Source organism: Lepisma saccharinum, chromosome 1, assembly GCF_977018435.1.
Source record: "Lepisma saccharinum chromosome 1, izLepSacc3.1, whole genome shotgun sequence".
Taxonomy (NCBI): domain Eukaryota; kingdom Metazoa; phylum Arthropoda; class Insecta; order Zygentoma; family Lepismatidae; genus Lepisma; species Lepisma saccharinum.
In genome coordinates this window covers 169725212-169734784 of record NC_139229.1, presented here as the reverse complement: position 1 = coordinate 169734784, position 9573 = coordinate 169725212, and the positions used below count along the sequence as shown (strand labels likewise).

Here is a 9573-nt window from a genome sequence, read left to right as displayed (position 1 = left end):
TATTAGGCATTCTGTCTGATCCTCGGTTTTATGGATCCATACGGTCGTCACATCTGAATAATAAGGCGTCATTGTATTTTCACATATTTATTCGATATGTTCCGTTTGCCGTCATTATGTGACGCTGCTTCGTATTGACAACCATCTGGTTTATAAAAGTACAGTAGCAATGTCATGCATTACGAATAATGCCCCCGCTTGTAACTCCAATTGAGGCGAAAACAGTCGGTCCTCGGTAGTATAGTGGTTAGTATCCCCGCCTGTCACGCGGGAGACCGGGGTTCGATTCCCCGCCGGGGAGGTACTTTTTTTTTTATTATTGTATTCCTTGGAACATATGTATAACACTTTCGATGTTAATTTAAATCGAAGTAGGGCCGACCAAACCCGATGGTCACCCATGTTGCACGCCTTAGCATAAAGCCTATAATTGTATTTTTGAGGCAGTCTTCAGCGCAAGCACACTTCAATATGGCTCGTGATAAATTGCTGAAATACTAAGTTGGCCCTGAACACAAATAAAGTTTGGATACCACCAGGGTGCGAAATCCTTGGGGGGACGGGGGATTTCCCCCACCAACAATCTTGTCATCAAAAATCCCCCCCGACCAAAATTTTTGGGGGGGAGAGTTCTTGTTCCAACAAACAAAAGATAAGCAATTACTTTTAATTATAAGTATACTTTACTAAAAATAATATCGAAAACACACACAAATTAGTGTAGTTGTGACTTATAAGTCTTCAATGCCATTTCTCTCTCAAGAGATCATTAAAATTTGTTAATGATTTCAATACGCACAATAAAAGTAAAATAAGAATGCAAAACAATAACTATGAAATCTAATTGATTTATATTAACATAAAGCAAGAGCTAAATAGGAACTTAACATAATAAAACCGCTTCAACTAGTATTTCATAATTTATTAACATGTTTAACCAGTTAGTAAGGGGATTAGTTTGGTACGTTATAATATCTGATATATCGTCGATGTTTTCACGAACTGGCGAATGTGTCAACTCCCCTGTATCACGAACCGGCGAATGTGCAAAATATTGATTTTGAGAAAAACGAAGTTGAAAGTAGCCAATTTTGTGTTACTTGCGAATCATTGAAAAAAATATTCGAGCTAAACTATAATTTGAGATAACAATAAATGCTGTGTGAGAAGGTAGTTCACATGAGAAAGAACACCGTAGAAAGAATTTTAATGAACAATAAATGAACAAAGGATTTCATTGAATCTATTCGTCAGTTCGTGAAAACAAAAAAAAAAAATGGAATATTTTTAGCTTGATACGTCATTGTAATTTTCACTAAAACTGCGAATTCTACAGTTCAAGGCTAAAACTTTCAATTTATTTATTGGATATTTATACAGAGTTAAATATTAGGCCAATCCTTAATACACTAATCATAACATACACGATAACAGTTTAATACATAACAGTGAGAAACAGAGAAATTCACACAACACTAGACGTACCCGCAAATAAATTTCAAGAATAATAAAATTCAGGAAATAAAATGTAAGGAACAAAATATTAATACATTGACCGACACTAGTCTGTTATCAAACACAAAGTTAATAGACGCAAAATGGTTGTTACTCTTTGACATAATGACAGCAAGTAATGGTATTTTTTCATGGGCAGTTTTGGCTTTGAAGTAAAAGCCCTTGGTGTTAAATTGTCCTCTTTAGCACTGCGTGGATTAGGAAGTGATATACTTGAGTGTGTATTTAGGTTACGCGATGTTTTTATAAATATGTTGGGACAACCATTGTGTACTTGAATTTGCATGACTTTTGTCCAGTCCACGGGTTGACCCTCATTTGTTGTTCTAACTTTTAGGATACGAAGGTATTGCGAATATTGTTTCCAATCTAAGACGTCTATGCAACTCAGAACAGCAAATGGTTGTTTCTTTTTGCCATCCTGATTACCGGGATGAGTTGGGCAGGGATGAAGATATCTTCGCTCCGTCGAAGTGCGTTTTCAATTGTATTGTGAATAGTATCACCTTCACTTTGTCCGTGACTCGTTTCGAAGAAGAAAACATGTATGGTGTTGATGTGTTGTGCTTCGTTGTTTAAAAAATAAACGAACATAGAAGGCAGGATACTGTTTTTGTTCTGAGATGAACATCCATCGGCGAAGAACGCTACCTGTTTTACACCTTGTTCATCTTTCATCAGCAGAAACTTCCTTAAGTTTGTTGCAACTTCATTCGGACCTCTTTTCGCTAATCCTTTGTGCCAACCTTAGTAATGACCGCTTTTACTAGCTAATTCATAAATTGTAAAATTGTAGGCTGATAATTTTCTTTTGTAATGCAGTTCAGTTCGTTTGCTCCATGTCAAAGCAAGCAGCCACGAACTCCTGTGGATTTTGTACAGCTGTATTTTTCATCGCACCTTTAATTTCCCTCACCTTCTGTTTTTCCTGTATGTGCCTGTTATATTTTTCAATCAAGTCAGAATGATTAGATAAACAATTAGCTGATTTCAATGAGTTGTATGTCTCACACAAACCACAAAGATATTTTTTTGGAGAACGAAATTTTAACTTCATACATTTAAAAACTGATCTGTATAAGGAGTAACATGCCGAGCTGTTTGGAAATTCTTTTTTGAATAGTTCATACATCTTTGCAATACTTAAGTTGGACGACAAGTACTGTTGGCTAGAACTTCTGCGGCAAAAATGAGATTCCATCCTAGGGAACATATTTATGTGCTTTTTAATATCTGTACGCATTTTTTCGTCTCTTTCTTTTAACGTTGTCTGACGTCCACCTCTTCTACCATGCACTTGTTCCTTAACTTCATTATCAGTGTCCTTACTTGTCTCTCAGCAATTGCAAGTGCGTTAAGAAACATTTTCCGACATACTCTTTGTCTTACGTTATGGTCATCTGCTAAAAAATAATGAAGCGTTCTTTCCTTCCTCTTTTTGTCTTCTGACTTCGTTGACCTTACAGGAGCATTGGAAGCGATGAACTAACTCAACCATTCTCGTTGTTAAATTTCCTAAATTATAATACGCATTATAAACTTTCATTCTTGTGTTGTCATCAAAATCGTTGCACTTCAATACTCTTGTTTGGCATGTCCGTGACTGACAACGTGGACGAAGCAATCTGCGAGAAGAAAAAACTTGATGACTCTTTTCACTTACATACTCATAACCCAAAGAACGACAGGCTTTTACATTTGTTCTTACTTTTTCCTTTTCGGAAACACTTCGCTTTACTGGAGTAACATCCTTCTTTTGAGAACCATGTACTTTAAAATCTGTGTGGCTTGATCCCGGAGGGTTGTTTTTCTTTTGTATACTAACACGTCTGTTGTGCTCGGCGCAATCCAATATGAAGTGATTGTAACGAATCAAATCCTGACACGTTACGCATGCAGCAAATATTTCTTCTTCACATGCAAGGAACTTCATACAGCGTGAACATTCCTCGGTGAAGAATGTACGGACGATTCATTATCACTGGAAGATATAAGAAAATCAGGATCCTTGTCCTCATCATCCGCTAACATTTCTGAAAAACTGTCAACGTCACTAACTACTGCACTCGAGTCATTGATCACACCACCTGAGCTCTTCTTTGGCACTGACAGAGGAAGTTCATCACCTGTATCACCACTTTCAGAATCTTCTTCCATCCCGATCACAACACCTTCATAACAAATTTTCTCAGGATCCCACCACATTTTTACTTTCCCTCCATATTGCAACTTCTTCATTCCATGGGGGAGTGTAAGTTCTTGGCTTCTGACGATGTTAGTACTGCCATCAGTCCACTTCACAAGCACGTCCTTATTCATATCTTCTGAATAATTACACAACGAGCCGCACCACTAGAAGGATATACTTCAAAATAATATCAAAGAAATATGGCATTTCTTTTATAAACCATTCGAAATAATTTAGTTGCGAGAAGTAAACCAGATGATTGCTAATTTCATTGAAAGTCTCAAAATATAGACTACATTATTCCAATAGAAACACAAACAACTGTGCCTTACATGTTTTCTTGTATCTTACAAATGGGCTATATTTCTTATGAAAAAAATGAAATAGAAAATGTTTTATTACAGCGGCATCTGTTAGGCAAAATGTAGTCAAACTGACACATCCTGAATGGATTGTAAAATGATATCATGTTTTTCTCCACGCAGCGGCGAATTCCATATTCGCCGGTTCGTGAAATTATCACAATACTAGTTTTCATATTCGTCAAAACGTTGTCCATCTTTATCTCCTAAGCAATATTTAATAGAAACTTGAAACTTTGTGAGAGCAAAGTACAAGTTGTTCCAACATTTACAGCGTCAAAAACTCAAAATGTCGAATTTTGCACATTCGCCGGTTCGTGATGCAGGGGAGTTGACATATTCGCCAGTTCGTGAAAACATCGACGATATGTAAAAGAAACAAATTATTTGTTTATGTGTAATTAATAATAATAATACATTTTTAGGTTCGAATCCGGCTCTGGTCGGAATTTATTCGGCCTACGTATAGGGCCGGTGGCAACCCACCATCGTGAGGAAATTGGGGAGCTTCGAATGAGTAAGCGTAATCCGGTCCCGGAAACCTACTATAACGGCTGGGGATACGTCGGGCTGACCCCCCGGCTATTCCAATACTGGTTGCAGATCTCCACGCTTAGAGGTGACGAAGGAAAGCATGGGAGGGAGACCGGCAGTCGGTAGGTAAGCCAAGGCCCTTCAGGGCTGTTGCGCAAAGGATTATTATTATAATTATTTTTTTTACTTTAATAAGATTATAAATGTGAATATCTTCTAATTTATATGTATGTTTGTGGGGGAGAGGGGTTTGTAGATTAAGATCTTTCTCCCCCCCCCCCCACCAGTCTTAATGATTTCGCACCCTGGATACCACAAAGTTATGGAGTTAACATTTCCTTACGTTCCAAGCCTTCAGCTTTGCAGTATCAACACTTCAAATTATAATTGTCCCGTTCCACCTGCTTTCAGCCGAGCCCGGACATTCGTTAAGCATATCCATATTGTCTCAAATATCATTTTTTCATTACTATTTGAGGAGTAAAAGTGGTAAACGTTGTAAGTGCCAAAAGCGAAAGTGTTGGTAAATCGCATCGTTCGGCACATTAGCCCGTAAGAACGTGCACATTAGTGACTTCCTTACACGCCCTTTGAACTACTTAGAGGGCTGCCAGCCACATTTCACGTTTACCACATTATACAGCATGGCACATTTCACAGTTTAACATGGAAAACGGTGTTTGAATTATTGTGGCACTTACAGCGTTAACCAATTTTAGTCTTCACTTCATATATTTCGTTTATCATGTCTCCACCCAGCGGCGGACTAGGAGTAAATTTTATATGATACAAAAAGTACCTTATATACAGAAACCCATTTTCCTTTTTCGGGAAGGGGGTGCATGACAAACAAAGCAATTTTTCTGAATTTTCATAATCAATTTGTAACGTTAATTCAGTGGCAAATGAAGAACTTTAATGGGAAAACAGATTTTTTTTTCTTTTTTTGTAATTTGTCTATTCTCGAAATTTGAGACCGAGATTTCTCTGTAGTTCTAAATTTGCGAGAGGCGAGCCTGTTACCAATCATGTCTAGGCTTTCAAAAAGGTTTGGGAACCACTGTCGTAACAAATTTCTCACGAAAAAAATTATTCCTCCCCGGCGGGGAATCGAACCCCGGTCTCCCGCGTGACAGGCGGGGAGACTAACCACTATACTACCGAGGACTTGAATATAATTTATTTTATTATTTGTCAGAACGGTGATATCAAATAAATAATGATTCAGGTGTTTCAACCCCTTGCCAAAGGTAAAGGAGATGATCATTGGCGGATTTAGCGGGAGGATGGTTCCAGGAGCACCTGTCCGCACCAAACGCATGTCTATAAGAAACCCAACGAAACTTGGGGGGGAGGGGGGGGGATATCCCACATAAAAATACCGTTCAGCGCCATTTTGCTAAATAACTCTTAGATTAGAGAAATCATTAGAAAATACTTTTCTTTATTGCTTTTTTCGGCAGGTCTCAGGAGGTTAACAAAATTGCCCTTGCATATTTGAATAAGCCTGAAGTAAATTCCCTTGTCCCGGCCAAGTTACAAAAACGTATGGGTTTTGTGGTTGGTCTCTTGAAGAACAGCAGAACTGAACAAGGCAGCGCTATATAAATCGAGTTTCATAACTTGCCCATAGTTTCCAGCAAGCTAGATCTTTACACAAATAGACCTAAATCTAATGAGAATTCAACATCATTGATGTACAAAAAAATGAACCAATAATAATAATATGATTACAATGTACCTGAAGTGTGATAAATACTACAATTGTGTATTACATTTTTGTACTTCGCTGCAACTCGGACCGCTGTAAAAGGTTGGAATCACTGCTCTTGCCCTAAATGCATTTATCACTGCGGGCATGCGCGCGCACGTACACACACACATATTATTCATATTTATAACAGCAGAAGAAAAGAAGAAGAAAGTCAACATCTCGTTCTTGTGCATATTTCATAATTTTCTTGTGATTGAGGCGATATACTTGACTTTTTTGGCTTCTGCGTAAACTGTAAGTAATACTGATCGTTCAGTTATGTGAAACTCTTGTAATTGGAACATATTTGACAACATTTTGGATTTTTTTTTTAAGTGATGGGATTTGTAAACGAAGATCGTTAGCACAGAACAGCAGATTCCAGTTCTAGCTCTTGATTATCGCTACTGGTGAATCCTCTTGTGGGATTTGTAAGAAAACTATATTTTCTAAACAAGAATTTATATCTACCGTGCATTACATGTAAAACTTATTTCCACCTAAAACCATGCCTGCATATGGATCAGGAGGACTATCAAGTTTTTATGACCAATGGAAAAAAGGTCATTCAAATGTGTCCAGTACTTGCGCTCCAGGAACGATTCTACTGTATACGAATCATCTCTGGTAAAGCGAATTGCACAGATTACATCTCTGATCTATGATAAACTTGAAAAATCTCTTCATATTCGCTCGTTGAATGAACATTGATTGATTGATTGGTTTGCTGCTTTAAGTCTACTTTATGCACAGAAAGGCTAATAGGGACTAGACCTACAGTTTAAAGTGGGATCCGAACCACTATGTACCTCCACCGGGTATCGAAACCGGGACCCCTTCGTTGAATGAGCAGATGAACAGTTAATACATTACTGAATTTAATAATAAGTGAAGAATTATAGTCATTATTATTGAAACTGTTGAAATCACACGATAAGCTAGTCGATGAAATAAATCACACAGAGCCGTATTTACTGCACTTAAAAATGCTGACATTGATCTGCAAGATAAAATATGTAGTTTATTACAAAATAAATCATTCTCAACAATACTCAAAAGTAAAACACGTGTTCCCAACAACCAACAATTAGTCATCACACAATTGAAAGTTGAAAATTTTAATTTTAAGTATAGTGAAGGCAATTTCCTCCAATTATATTTGGATTTTCAAAAGCTTGAAAATGATTTTAATTCTGGTACCAATATTAAAATCTTAATAAACCAACTACATGAAAAAAAAAACATTTCTTATTCTTAAAAACAACATATGAAACAGGTGCAGCAAAATAAGGAAAGAAGTCCCTGGATGACTACAGTAATAGTTGATATTCAGTGAACAACTTCCCCCATAAGTCACTGCGCCATATTTCCGGCAAATAGATGAGGTCCTGCGTTGAAAACATGCCGGGTAAAGCATAAGCATTGTGCGTATACTATGCCGAAGTGTTTCAAAGTGTATGATAATCGTGCTCATGTGAGAACTGTGTGCTTATTACTTTTTCCGAAACCCTACAGAAATCATGAAAGTGTGTAAAGTGGTTCGGATCTTACTTTAAACCGTATTTCCAGCCTCGATTAGCCTACAACCTAAAGTGGACTTGAAACAAAATCTCCCAAACTTTCGAAACGAGAGTGTAGGCACAGACTCCTCTCACGTTCTGAACTCGAATCGCGAACCATTTTATTTCTCCGATTTTCCACAGATAAACTTATTTTGAACGAAGGCAGCAAACCTTATTTATATTACTGGTCTACAACAAGTACTAGTATCGTCCGCTTGGAGGCGCCTGCTTTCACTTCTGGATCAAACGATTTACAAGAGATGGCGGTGCTAAATTTCAACCCACTGGCGAAGCGTGACGTCACCAGAGCCTATAATACGTTTATCTGTGGTTTTACTTTACATTTACATGTGACAACACATGGTTAACCATCTGCAAAGAAACAGACAGCCGCTTCCATGTCTGAAAAAGTCGAATAGCAAAGCAATTTGGAAGCCAAGCTTCATCGTTTTTATCTCGATTCGTAGTGGTATTCTCTACGTCCCGGTATCATCCCTAAAAATAATATAATCGCAGTTTTTTTTAAAGTTTTTCATCCTCCTCATATACTACGCACCATGTGTGCAAACTACGTGGTAATAAAAGCAGAACGCATTTCTCTAATTTAAGATATTATAGTTTCGATTTATCACATTTTTAACGCTGCAATTTTATCACAACACCATTTTTTTATATTTTTTTCTCGTAGCAATAGGAGGGCCTTCATTTCCTCTTCCTACCGTTACTATCTGTCTTATTTAATGAAACCGTGGTGATTCGTGCGGCCTCAACATCTGTCGACATTCGGTATCATCGGTAAAAACCCATTTGCTGGGTTCCTTCTTCTGGCCCCCAAACTTTATTGGATGTTCCGGATCGTCGTCATTGGTGGAAGATTCCCTGTAATGTTCGGCCATTTTGTGCAGCTGTGGCTCTCCCTTTCAGCCTGATTCGCGAAAACTACCGGAGGACATCGTTTTGTCCCTTTTTTTGTGGCCAAAGTGGAGGGAAAAGACCAAGATAGCAGACCCGAACCGCAACAATACCAATATTGGTACATATCGCCAACCCTCCTGCGATCGTCAACAGATGGTGCCACTTGCTATCGTTTGGCAAGACAGATGACGATCGCACGAAGTACGTACAAGGGGAAGAAACGATGGGCGATTCTGCGGACACCATTTTTATTTTAAAGGCTGCCAAGTGAATACCACGTCGTCATATTGGGTCGAAAGTGCTGACATCTGGTTTTGGGCTCCAGTCGGGGGTCGTATAAGAAAGTTATGAGAAATTCGTCGGACAGAATTTTTCCCATATTGGTCGCAAAGTGGCGAAAATAACACAAGCTGTATTCTTTATTTCCTTTTTTTTTCATTTTTTCTCTCTCGTGCTTCATTTCCCAGAAGGCCTAATTTATTACCAGAATCAAATCAACTTTTTCAATGTACTGTATACTAACACCAAATTTTCAGCCTCAAGAATTAGCTTTTTCCTGACAATACATAAATATCTCTTTGGCACATCAACCACACTAAACGTATTTTTTCAAAGTTGTGTGACGGTAAGGTTAGATTTCAAGCCCACACACAGAACCCAAAAGTGACAATTGACAACCCTATATTTTGACTCCAATAACACATCAACGTGCATGAACTGCGAATGATGCACTTTTTGGAGTCT

The 9573-nt window shown here is 38.0% G+C and overlaps 2 non-coding genes across 2 annotated transcripts; one reads left to right on the top strand and one right to left on the bottom strand.

Moving 5' to 3' along the window:
• The first annotated feature begins 229 nt into the window (after positions 1–229).
• Positions 230–301, top strand: TRNAD-GUC (transfer RNA aspartic acid (anticodon GUC)). The gene has a single exon. It is a non-coding gene; the product is annotated as a tRNA-Asp (tRNA).
• A 5393-nt stretch (positions 302–5694) lies between these two features.
• TRNAD-GUC (transfer RNA aspartic acid (anticodon GUC)) lies at positions 5695–5766 on the bottom strand. Its single transcript has one exon. It is a non-coding gene; the product is annotated as a tRNA-Asp (tRNA).
• Positions 5767–9573: the final 3807 nt, after the last annotated feature.